The sequence below is a fragment of the Pholcus phalangioides genome, unplaced genomic scaffold (assembly GCF_987345545.1).
Source record: "Pholcus phalangioides strain wild (caught in Gottingen) unplaced genomic scaffold, Ppha-v1.0 ptg000002l_1, whole genome shotgun sequence".
Taxonomy (NCBI): Eukaryota; Metazoa; Arthropoda; class Arachnida; order Araneae; family Pholcidae; genus Pholcus; species Pholcus phalangioides.
This window is the reverse complement of record NW_028301595.1, coordinates 10,235,674-10,248,018: the sequence shown is the minus strand read 5'-3', so window position 1 is coordinate 10,248,018 and position 12,345 is coordinate 10,235,674. Positions and strand designations below refer to the sequence as shown.

General features: G+C 43.0%; 5 non-coding genes across 5 annotated transcripts; all 5 read right to left on the bottom strand.

The window, feature by feature from the left end:
• Positions 1-595: 595 nt before the first annotated feature.
• On the bottom strand, positions 596-736 carry LOC149089362 (U4 spliceosomal RNA). The gene has a single exon (XR_016193710.1). It is a non-coding gene; the product is annotated as a U4 spliceosomal RNA (small nuclear RNA).
• A 1,282-nt stretch (positions 737-2,018) lies between these two features.
• LOC149089361 (U4 spliceosomal RNA) lies at positions 2,019-2,159 on the bottom strand. Its single transcript, XR_016193709.1, has one exon. It is a non-coding gene; the product is annotated as a U4 spliceosomal RNA (small nuclear RNA).
• A 1,273-nt stretch (positions 2,160-3,432) lies between these two features.
• LOC149089360 (U4 spliceosomal RNA) lies at positions 3,433-3,573 on the bottom strand. Its single transcript, XR_016193708.1, has one exon. It is a non-coding gene; the product is annotated as a U4 spliceosomal RNA (small nuclear RNA).
• A 1,273-nt stretch (positions 3,574-4,846) lies between these two features.
• On the bottom strand, positions 4,847-4,987 carry LOC149089359 (U4 spliceosomal RNA). The gene has a single exon (XR_016193707.1). It is a non-coding gene; the product is annotated as a U4 spliceosomal RNA (small nuclear RNA).
• A 1,281-nt stretch (positions 4,988-6,268) lies between these two features.
• On the bottom strand, positions 6,269-6,409 carry LOC149089358 (U4 spliceosomal RNA). The gene has a single exon (XR_016193706.1). It is a non-coding gene; the product is annotated as a U4 spliceosomal RNA (small nuclear RNA).
• Positions 6,410-12,345: the final 5,936 nt, after the last annotated feature.

The window sequence follows — 12,345 nt, the reverse complement described above, 5'->3', positions numbered from 1 at the left end:
CGACGATTGCATAGGCCTCGGTGGCGGAAATGCGCTGTTCACTTCGCCTTTCACCGATAGATGGCGCTGTTACGCACCATTTATCACACAATAGAATAGGAGCACACGCTGGAAAACCGAGCTTTCGTTTACTTCAGTGGTCGGGATCAAAGGCAATGGAAGTTTACACACACACACGATGTGATTTTTTTCCACCCCTCAGCGTGATTAGCAAAGCTGTTTTAAAGTGAAGCGTTTCCTCTCCTACGAAGAAACCGAACAATTCGAAGGTGAAAAGTCACTGACTTCGAAGTGACGCGACACTTACAAGGGCGAAACTACTGAAACTGCAGGGTGAAGAGGTAATAGGAGCTGGACCGTTATTTCTTGCGTCCAATGCAGTACATAGAGCGAAGCTGTGTAGCAAAATAGAGGGGGGCAAATCTCTCTTTTCCGGAGTCACCTGTCGATTTCGATGAACAAACCAGCTTCACTTTCGGATACATCGTAAGAACGATTCCGAAAAAAACAAAAGACGACGAAAGTCGAAAAAAAGAGCGCGCAATGTTCGGTACAAAACACACCGGCGCGATCATTCTTCTGGTACAGTGATAGACCCCGAAAGGGGCTCCCAAAAATTGCCGAAGCCGACGATATCTCACGTCGCCCTGGCGGGGTATTGGGAAAAGTTTTCAACTAGCAATAGTCACGCCTCGGTAGGACCTCATTGGCTATGACACTGCCTCTGCGCAAAGCTGACCACACTCTCTCAGCGAAAAAGTTCCATGTCTTATTGCCTTATACGACGGGTGACCGTTATGTAAAAAAATCCCCCAGCGTGTTCGCGAGCAGCGGTTGGTCGTGTGATTCAAGAGCAGGGGAAATTTCGATCATGCGGTCGAACGAAGAAATCTAATGCTGGTTTGCCGCTGAGAGAGGATTCATACGCGTGCCAGTAATCTTCGACCGCTAGATGGCGTTGCCATCTACGAGATGCAAGCTATAGAAGTTGATGTGCTCGAGCCAAAAATCAGATTCACCGTGAGAACGCTTCTTAAAATCAGACGATAAAGGTTCAGTCGAAAACACGAGCGCCCAGTGTTTATTACCAGAAACGATGGACATGACATTGCGTCCGTCGTAGTTCCAGTTCGACCGCGCAACGGAATAGGTTGTCAGACAGAGAATTTTATTGTTGACGGGATCAGGGCGAACGCTAACCCGGCTACCAAATATTGCGTGCTCCGAGAGACCGCAGTTAGCGGATGTGACCCACCTTGTTGATCGCGGCATCTCCAACACCAGGTAAGTACGCATAGTTAGCTCCAGCTCAGATACACGAAAGCTTTTACCCTAGTCGACAAATTATTTCATCCGATTTTCGTCTTACGAAGGAAACGAGGACAGTTGCATTCTCCCTAACGTTCAAGGTTTCCCGACGATTGCATAGGCCTCGGTGGCGGAAATGCGCTGTTCACTTCGCCTTTCACCGATAGATGGCGCTGTTACGCAGTCAGGCACCATTTATCACACAATAGAATAGGAGCACACGCTGGAAAACCGAGCTTTCGTTTACTTCAGTGGTCGGGATCAAAGGCAATGGAAGTTTACACACACACACGATGTGATTTTTTTCCACCCCTCAGCGTGATTAGCAAAGCTGTTTTAAAGTGAAGCGTTTCCTCTCCTACGAAGAAACCGAACAATTCGAAGGTGAAAAGTCACTGACTTCGAAGTGACGCGACACTTACAAGGGCGAAACTACTGAAACTGCAGGGTGAAGAGGTAATAGGAGCTGGACCGTTATTTCTTGCGTCCAATGCAGTACATAGAGCGAAGCTGTGTAGCAAAATAGAGGGGGGCAAATCTCTCTTTTCCGGAGTCACCTGTCGATTTCGATGAACAAACCAGCTTCACTTTCGGATACATCGTAAGAACGATTCCGAAAAAAACAAAAGACGACGAAAGTCGAAAAAAAGAGCGCGCAATGTTCGGTACAAAACACACCGGCGCGATCATTCTTCTGGTACAGTGATAGACCCCGAAAGGGGCTCCCAAAAATTGCCGAAGCCGACGATATCTCACGTCGCCCTGGCGGGGTATTGGGAAAAGTTTTCAACTAGCAATAGTCACGCCTCGGTAGGACCTCATTGGCTATGACACTGCCTCTGCGCAAAGCTGACCACACTCTCTCAGCGAAAAAGTTCCATGTCTTATTGCCTTATACGACGGGTGACCGTTATGTAAAAAAATCCCCCAGCGTGTTCGCGAGCAGCGGTTGGTCGTGTGATTCAAGAGCAGGGGAAATTTCGATCATGCGGTCGAACGAAGAAATCTAATGCTGGTTTGCCGCTGAGAGAGGATTCATACGCGTGCCAGTAATCTTCGACCGCTAGATGGCGTTGCCATCTACGAGATGCAAGCTATAGAAGTTGATGTGCTCGAGCCAAAAATCAGATTCACCGTGAGAACGCTTCTTAAAATCAGACGATAAAGGTTCAGTCGAAAACACGAGCGCCCAGTGTTTATTACCAGAAACGATGGACATGACATTGCGTCCGTCGTAGTTCCAGTTCGACCGCGCAACGGAATAGGTTGTCAGACAGAGAATTTTATTGTTGACGGGATCAGGGCGAACGCTAACCAGGCTACCAAATATTGCGTGCTCCGAGAGACCGCAGTTAGCGGATGTGACCCACCTTGTTGATCGCGGCATCTCCAACACCAGGTAAGTATGCATAGTTAGCTCCAGCTCAGATACACGAAAGCTTTTACCCTAGTCGACAAATTATTTCATCCGATTTTCGTCTTACGACGGAAACGAGGACATTTGCATTCTCCCTAACGTTCAAGGTTTCCCGACGATTGCATAGGCCTCGGTGGCGGAAATGCGCTGTTCACTTCGCCTTTCACCGATAGATGGCGCTGTTACGCACCATTTATCACACAATAGAATAGGAGCACACGCTGGAAAACCGAGCTTTCGTTTACTTCAGTGGTCGGGATCAAAGGCAATGGAAGTTTACACACACACACGATGTGATTTTTTTCCACCCCTCAGCGAGATTAGCAAAGCTGTTTTAAAGTGAAGCGTTTCCTCTCCTACGAAGAAACCGAACAATTCGAAGGTGAAAAGTCACTGACTTCGAAGTGACGCGACACTTACAAGGGCGAAACTACTGAAACTGCAGGGTGAAGAGGTAATAGGAGCTGGACCGTTATTTCTTGCGTCCAATGCAGTACATAGAGCGAAGCTGTGTAGCAAAATAGAGGGGGGCAAATCTCTCTTTCCGGAGTCCCCTGTCGATTTCGATGAACAAACCAGCTTCACTTTCGGATACATCGTAAGAACGATTCCGAAAAAAACAAAAGACGACGAAAGTCGAAAAAAAGAGCGCGCAATGTTCGGTACAAAACACACCGGCGCGATCATTCTTCTGGTACAGTGATAGACCCCGAAAGGGGCTCCCAAAAATTGCCGAAGCCGACGATATCTCACGTCGCCCTGGCGGGGTATTGGGAAAAGTTTTCAACTAGCAATAGTCACGCCTCGGTAGGACCTCATTGGCTATGACACTGCCTCTGCGCAAAGCTGACCACACTCTCTCAGCGAAAAAGTTCCATGTCTTATTGCCTTATACGACGGGTGACCGTTATGTAAAAAAATCCCCCAGCGTGTTCGCGAGCAGCGGTTGGTCGTGTGATTCAAGAGCAGGGGAAATTTCGATCATGCGGTCGAACGAAGAAATCTAATGCTGGTTTGCCGCTGAGAGAGGATTCATACGCGTGCCAGTAATCTTCGACCGCTAGATGGCGTTGCCATCTACGAGATGCAAGCTATAGAAGTTGATGTGCTCGAGCCAAAAATCAGATTCACCGTGAGAACGCTTCTTAAAATCAGACGATAAAGGTTCAGTCGAAAACACGAGCGCCCAGTGTTTATTACCAGAAACGATGGACATGACATTGCGTCCGTCGTAGTTCCAGTTCGACCGCGCAACGGAATAGGTTGTCAGAAAGAGAATTTTATTGTTGACGGGATCAGGGCGAACGCTAACCAGGCTACCAAATATTGCGTGCTCCGAGAGACCGCAGTTAGCGGATGTGACCCACCTTGTTGATCGCGGCATCTCCAACACCAGGTAAGTATGCATAGTTAGCTCCAGCTCAGATACACGAAAGCTTTTACCCTAGTCGACAAATTATTTCATCCGATTTTCGTCTTACGACGGAAACGAGGACATTTGCATTCTCCCTAACGTTCAAGGTTTCCCGACGATTGCATAGGCCTCGGTGGCGGAAATGCGCTGTTCACTTCGCCTTTCACCGATAGATGGCGCTGTTACGCACCATTTATCACACAATAGAATAGGAGCACACGCTGGAAAACCGAGCTTTCGTTTACTTCAGTGGTCGGGATCAAAGGCAATGGAAGTTTACACACACACACGATGTGATTTTTTTCCACCCCTCAGCGAGATTAGCAAAGCTGTTTTAAAGTGAAGCGTTTCCTCTCCTACGAAGAAACCGAACAATTCGAAGGTGAAAAGTCACTGACTTCGAAGTGACGCGACACTTACAAGGGCGAAACTACTGAAACTGCAGGGTGAAGAGGTAATAGGAGCTGGACCGTTATTTCTTGCGTCCAATGCAGTACATAGAGCGAAGCTGTGTAGCAAAATAGAGGGGGGCAAATCTCTCTTTCCGGAGTCCCCTGTCGATTTCGATGAACAAACCAGCTTCACTTTCGGATACATCGTAAGAACGATTCCGAAAAAAACAAAAGACGACGAAAGTCGAAAAAAAGAGCGCGCAATGTTCGGTACAAAACACACCGGCGCGATCATTCTTCTGGTACAGTGATAGACCCCGAAAGGGGCTCCCAAAAATTGCCGAAGCCGACGATATCTCACGTCGCCCTGGCGGGGTATTGGGAAAAGTTTTCAACTAGCAATAGTCACGCCTCGGTAGGACCTCATTGGCTATGACACTGCCTCTGCGCAAAGCTGACCACACTCTCTCAGCGAAAAAGTTCCATGTCTTATTGCCTTATACGACGGGTGACCGTTATGTAAAAAAATCCCCCAGCGTGTTCGCGAGCAGCGGTTGGTCGTGTGATTCAAGAGCAGGGGAAATTTCGATCATGCGGTCGAACGAAGAAATCTAATGCTGGTTTGCCGCTGAGAGAGGATTCATACGCGTGCCAGTAATCTTCGACCGCTAGATGGCGTTGCCATCTACGAGATGCAAGCTATAGAAGTTGATGTGCTCGAGCCAAAAATCAGATTCACCGTGAGAACGCTTCTTAAAATCAGACGATAAAGGTTCAGTCGAAAACACGAGCGCCCAGTGTTTATTACCAGAAACGATGGACATGACATTGCGTCCGTCGTAGTTCCAGTTCGACCGCGCAACGGAATAGGTTGTCAGACAGAGAATTTTATTGTTGACGGGATCAGGGCGAACGCTAACCAGGCTACCAAATATTGCGTGCTCCGAGAGACCGCAGTTAGCGGATGTGACCCACCTTGTTGATCGCGGCATCTCCAACACCAGGTAAGTATGCATAGTTAGCTCCAGCTCAGATACACGAAAGCTTTTACCCTAGTCGACAAATTATTTCATCCGATTTTCGTCTTACGAAGGAAACGAGGACAGTTGCATTCTCCCTAACGTTCAAGGTTTCCCGACGATTGCATAGGCCTCGGTGGCGGAAATGCGCTGTTCACTTCGCCTTTCACCGATAGATGGCGCTGTTACGCAGTCAGGCACCATTTATCACACAATAGAATAGGAGCACACGCTGGAAAACCGAGCTTTCGTTTACTTCAGTGGTCGGGATCAAAGGCAATGGAAGTTTACACACACACACGATGTGATTTTTTTCCACCCCTCAGCGTGATTAGCAAAGCTGTTTTAAAGTGAAGCGTTTCCTCTCCTACGAAGAAACCGAACAATTCGAAGGTGAAAAGTCACTGACTTCGAAGTGACGCGACACTTACAAGGGCGAAACTACTGAAACTGCAGGGTGAAGAGGTAATAGGAGCTGGACCGTTATTTCTTGCGTCCAATGCAGTACATAGAGCGAAGCTGTGTAGCAAAATAGAGGGGGGCAAATCTCTCTTTCCGGAGTCCCCTGTCGATTTCGATGAACAAACCAGCTTCACTTTCGGATACATCGTAAGAACGATTCCGAAAAAAACAAAAGACGACGAAAGTCGAAAAAAAGAGCGCGCAATGTTCGGTACAAAACACACCGGCGCGATCATTCTTCTGGTACAGTGATAGACCCCGAAAGGGGCTCCCAAAAATTGCCGAAGCCGACGATATCTCACGTCGCCCTGGCGGGGTATTGGGAAAAGTTTTCAACTAGCAATAGTCACGCCTCGGTAGGACCTCATTGGCTATGACACTGCCTCTGCGCAAAGCTGACCACACTCTCTCAGCGAAAAAGTTCCATGTCTTATTGCCTTATACGACGGGTGACCGTTATGTAAAAAAATCCCCCAGCGTGTTCGCGAGCAGCGGTTGGTCGTGTGATTCAAGAGCAGGGGAAATTTCGATCATGCGGTCGAACGAAGAAATCTAATGCTGGTTTGCCGCTGAGAGAGGATTCATACGCGTGCCAGTAATCTTCGACCGCTAGATGGCGTTGCCATCTATGAGATGCAAGCTATAGAAGTTGATGTGCTCGAGCCAAAAATCAGATTCACCGTGAGAACGCTTCTTAAAATCAGACGATAAAGGTTCAGTCGAAAACACGAGCGCCCAGTGTTTATTACCAGAAACGATGGACATGACATTGCGTCCGTCGTAGTTCCAGTTCGACCGCGCAACGGAATAGGTTGTCAGACAGAGAATTTTATTGTTGACGGGATCAGGGCGAACGCTAACCCGGCTACCAAATATTGCGTGCTCCGAGAGACCGCAGTTAGCGGATGTGACCCACCTTGTTGATCGCGGCATCTCCAACACCAGGTAAGTACGCATAGTTAGCTCCAGCTCAGATACACGAAAGCTTTTACCCTAGTCGACAAATTATTTCATCCGATTTTCGTCTTACGAAGGAAACGAGGACAGTTGCATTCTCCCTAACGTTCAAGGTTTCCCGACGATTGCATAGGCCTCGGTGGCGGAAATGCGCTGTTCACTTCGCCTTTCACCGATAGATGGCGCTGTTACGCAGTCAGGCACCATTTATCACACAATAGAATAGGAGCACACGCTGGAAAACCGAGCTTTCGTTTACTTCAGTGGTCGGGATCAAAGGCAATGGAAGTTTACACACACACACGATGTGATTTTTTTCCACCCCTCAGCGTGATTAGCAAAGCTGTTTTAAAGTGAAGCGTTTCCTCTCCTACGAAGAAACCGAACAATTCGAAGGTGAAAAGTCACTGACTTCGAAGTGACGCGACACTTACAAGGGCGAAACTACTGAAACTGCAGGGTGAAGAGGTAATTGGAGCTGGACCAAAAATTACGTTCTCCAAGCAACCCCATTCTGTTGATGAGGAATAGAATTGCTTTTTCATTCTGGTGGCTGACTTAATCTACAGCCGATTACGCTGGATTTGTCCAGTATTGAACTTTATTGTGACAGTTCTACTTGTCTCTTTCGATCGTAAGCTCCACCACACTATTGCTTTCAGGTTTTCCAGTTCCATAGTCTTGCACATCCTTGCCAAGGTGACGGTTCACTTGGTACGTTGACGTTACGTGTGACCATCCTTTTGCCAAGACTTGACTAAATGTGCTCGTGCTTGTGTATAGTGTGAACGATCCAAGGTGCATCGTCATATTCGATCTCCAGTTGGAATATATCCTCTAGAAAAGTGTCGATTTGCTCATATGTATATCGACATTGTTAGTCCTCATACGCCATCTTGTGAATGTACCTACTACTTCATGTGCGTTGATAGGTATGCCAGATGGGTAGAAGTTTTTTCCATGAAAAATCAGACAGCCGAGACAGTCATCGGAACCTTTTATTCTGGCTGGGTAGCCAAGTATGATGGTGTTGCTGAACTGGCCTCTACGGACCAGGAAAGGCAGTGTGAGGAGATCTTTTCCACAAGTTCACTCGCATGCTTAGCATTTAAATGACTGGTACTACTGCCTACTGTTCGGCATCGAATGGTATGGTGGAGCGGTTCGCACGACAGTTGAAAATTGCCATTCTTTGTGAGGCCACAGAACACTGGACAGAAGTCTTGCCCACAATCCTTCTGGGCATTCGGGCGAGTTTAAAGCCGGATATCCAGGCATCTTCTGCCGAACTTGTCTACGGTACACCAATACGTCTTCCAGGTGATTTCTTTCATCGTTCCAGCACCATGGTGCACACTATGAATTTCTGCGTATGATTCGTGAGCAGCTGGATTCGTTGCGTCTATTTCCAGCATCACGTCATGGACAACAAGATGTGTTTTTCATAAACACTTGGCTTCTTCTATCCATATGTTTTTGCGGTAAGATTGCGTGCGTAAACCGCTACAGCAGCCTTATCTAGGACTGTTTGAGGTGCTTCAACGAACGGATAAAGTTTAGACCTTGAACATTAAGGGTATATCAGTAGCCGTTTCTGTGGATTGTTTCAAACCAGCGTTCATCATAGACTGTCAAGAAACTCCAAACAAATGAGAACCACCGAATAAAAGTTAAGTTACAAGATCTGTCCGCATCGTAAGATTTCGTCTGTAAAATATTAATTTTGCATACACGTTATATTTTTCTGTGATGTGCAGTGTTTTACTGTTGAATTTTTTGTATTGATGCATTGGCTATAACTGATTTTTTCTTTGCATTTTTTTTAACGAAGTTTTATTGACCATGCTAAGAATGTAACTATTTTTTTTTGTGTATCGTCTTTCAGGCTGATAGGGGAGTGATGTGTGATGTGGCACTGCTTATTTACGCCGAACCGATATTATAATTTTAGAGAAGTTTATTTTTGGTGGCAACAGAGTATTGGTTTCAAATGTGTATAAATACTTGTGCTGTGATCGCACGATTGTCCTTTTACTTTTGTTTGCCGTATCTGTTATCTAGTCGGTCGCGCTGCAATGTTAATTTCTGTTTTTAATTGAATAATTTGTTATATGATTTTTTAACTGAGCAATAAATATTAAGTTTGCAGGAATTTTGAATAGGCCTTCTATAGCAGTCCAGTTTATATTTTGACAAGCTCAGTTAAAGTACCAGTTATGCAAAATAAATATACCTTCTGATTTACAAAAATATTTGGGAACAGTATACCGGTTGGAGGAGTCTCCCAAAATCTCATCATCTCCCACATTACTCATCAGTTCAAATATGCTACATATTTTAAATACATAATTTCTATTGATATAAAATTGCTATCCAACAATTTTAAATATCAACCAACATAATACAGTATAATACAAACCAGTACGAACTTTAAATATCCCGATTTCTCTCCCGAATACAGATTTCCATGTATACATCATAAATTTATGGCAAAAGTTCAACACAAACGACATTCGGAAATACCATTCCATTCAAGAGAATATATTTTAACTCTACCCCAACCATTTTTCCTAGATTTATCATTCACGGGTACAAAAATAAAACCCAAAGAATACACTCGAGTATGCACATAATATTGAAATTTAACTACGGGTTTCTATATTTGATATCCCTTATAAAAAAAAGGAAACGAAAATTGTTAAAAATTTCGAATACATTTTCAAGAAACGCTCTCAACAATTTTTACTGGGAAAAAAATTGAGAAAAAAAAATTCTTAACTGAAAATAAAATTCTGTATTTTTCTAAGCCGTGAGTTTAGGAGTAAAGAAACTTTAACATGACGAAGCTTTCGTTTAAGGATTTCCTTATATTTTTATTTCATTTTTTAACATGATATGATACAGAAGAAGAATTCCTTCCGATACGTTTCCTGTATCTCATTTTCTTTCTTCAACATAAAAAAAAAAAAAATAGAACTTGAAGTTTTTCTAACGATATTTCGTCTTTTCTACTGCTTTCTTATGAAAATTTCAAATACAATGGTAAAAAAGGATATCGACAGCGAAGACGGAGAAATGCTATTGATCGCAACACACAACAATGCATTCAGAAAAAAATTTCTTCCAGCTGATCTACTTTTTTTAGGGAATTCTTAAATTTTCTATATAAAATTTCTTTTTCAGTGCCTTATTTAAAAGAAACAAAACTTTTATTTTTGTATAAATGGACTTGTATTGTCTAAATTAAAAATCGTATGCTCACCAGTGTGTAATAATTTCCCCAATTCGGAAGCACTAGATTGGTTTAATTTTTCGTGAGAGCGTTTTCCGAAAAATATATTCCCTATTCCGCGATGCTTATAGGCAAAATGCTATCACATAGGGGTGCTTTTTGGAATTCGACTAGGCGAAAAACAACGCGTTGTGTGGTTGCAGTCAAAACTCAAGAAAACACTTGGCCACCTCTTGTAGAATGTTTCTGTTTTCTGTAGCAGTATACAGGTTTATTATCAAACTATTAGCAAAGGTATTTTACTAGCAAACCGTTGATCCTAGAGCCATACGTCCAATTAGAAAAAAGTCTCCAAATCACGAGTACAATTCATATATGCCATTCACCTTGCAAGGGGTTATACAGATATTAAGATAAAAATAATAACTTTTGATACGGACACACACCCTGTCCTCAAAACCAAATTACAAAGTTGTTCCCCTGTCTTTTCTGAGGCCAACAAAAAAAATATATTATGCTTCTCAGTACAATATTCGCTGACATATTTGAAGTTAAATATTGGAGGAAAATTGGGGGAAAAAAACAAACTAACCCCGACAACGCTTCTTTCCCTTATTTATGCCATTATTTCTCAACTTTCTTTCGATTTTTTGAATTCAAATATATCAGCGAATATTACTGTTAGAAATGTGGAATTTTCTTTTTTGGCTTCAGGCGAGACAGGGCAACAACGTTCTAATTGGATGTTTGAGGACAGGTTATCCGTATAAAATATATTTTTTATTTTTTTATTTCAATAACTATACAACCCTTAGCCACATGAATGACGTATATGAGTTGTACACGTCATTTGGATACTTAATTGGAAGTATGCGTCTAGGATCATCGGTTCACCAGTAAAATGGTGCAAGAGAATTAATTAATCACCCTGTGATAGTTTATGACTGATCCTGACACATAAAAAGTTAATCTTCTAGAAGGTCACCAAAAGATATTTTCTATTCGGGGTGATCATTGGCTAATGGTGATCACAAGGTGATTCTTTTCAAAATTTGACTAGGCATCATAAGGAAATTATTAGTTGTAACTGCAGTCAAACCCGGGGAAACAAAGTTTGATATAGAGGACTTCAAAAAGCTTTCGCCTAAGATAAGATGTCAAGATAAGACACTGATCGGAAAAAAAAGAGCAGAGAAAAAAGAAGTCCTCGGTTATATAAGATTTATTAAAAAGGAATAGCATTAGAAAAACGCTATCACGACAAATTTAATCCTAAAGCTTCTGTATCTTTTCTTACATGTAAAAAATTTGATTGGGAAAATACGTTTCTACATTTTCCTCCCCTTTAATCTTCCCGTGGCTTTTACATAATTCTTAAACTTTTGTATTGATATTTGCGGTGAATAGCTGTCAAGGTAGGTTTTCTGAATAACGATTTGTTGTTAGGATTATTCCGAATCACATAGATCTGGATTGTGATTCCTGTATAAGCATTTTGCATTGTTCTTTTGAATGTGGATTTTAGGTCTAATTAGCCCATCACGTGAAAAATATTTTTGTTTTGTTGGACGAAATCAAGTTACATACTAAGATCCCATGGAATTGTGAATGGCCTTCATCTGTGTACTGAAACGTAAAAATGTATCTCCGTATCCTTCCGGGTAGGTCATTTCTACATTCCTCTGATTCCCTTCAGCACGACCCATCTGATAAACACGCATCATAGAACCACATAAGGGTTGGAAAATCTGTTTTGGAACTGATAAGTACCAACATCCTATCACAAACTGTCACAGACCGTTAAATGCTGCAATTATATGGTACGTAAAGGGACTCACATACTTGAAAATTCCATATGCAATAACAAGAGAGGTGCGCTCTATAAGTATGTCACCTTAATCTCTATCCACATTGTTTAACCTCAAATTTATTTTTTCCCCATTCTGAATGATATAAAATTTTATTGTCTGAGCGTGACGCATATTTTTCATTAAATTTTCGAATTACCAACAAAATAATTTTAATATAAAAGCGCCACAATAGCATATCAAATCGCTTATTCACCGTCTAGCCACACAATACTAATATTGGTAACCACTGTGCTGTAAATAGATTTTTCCTGAATGTTATAAGCTTCCTCGACA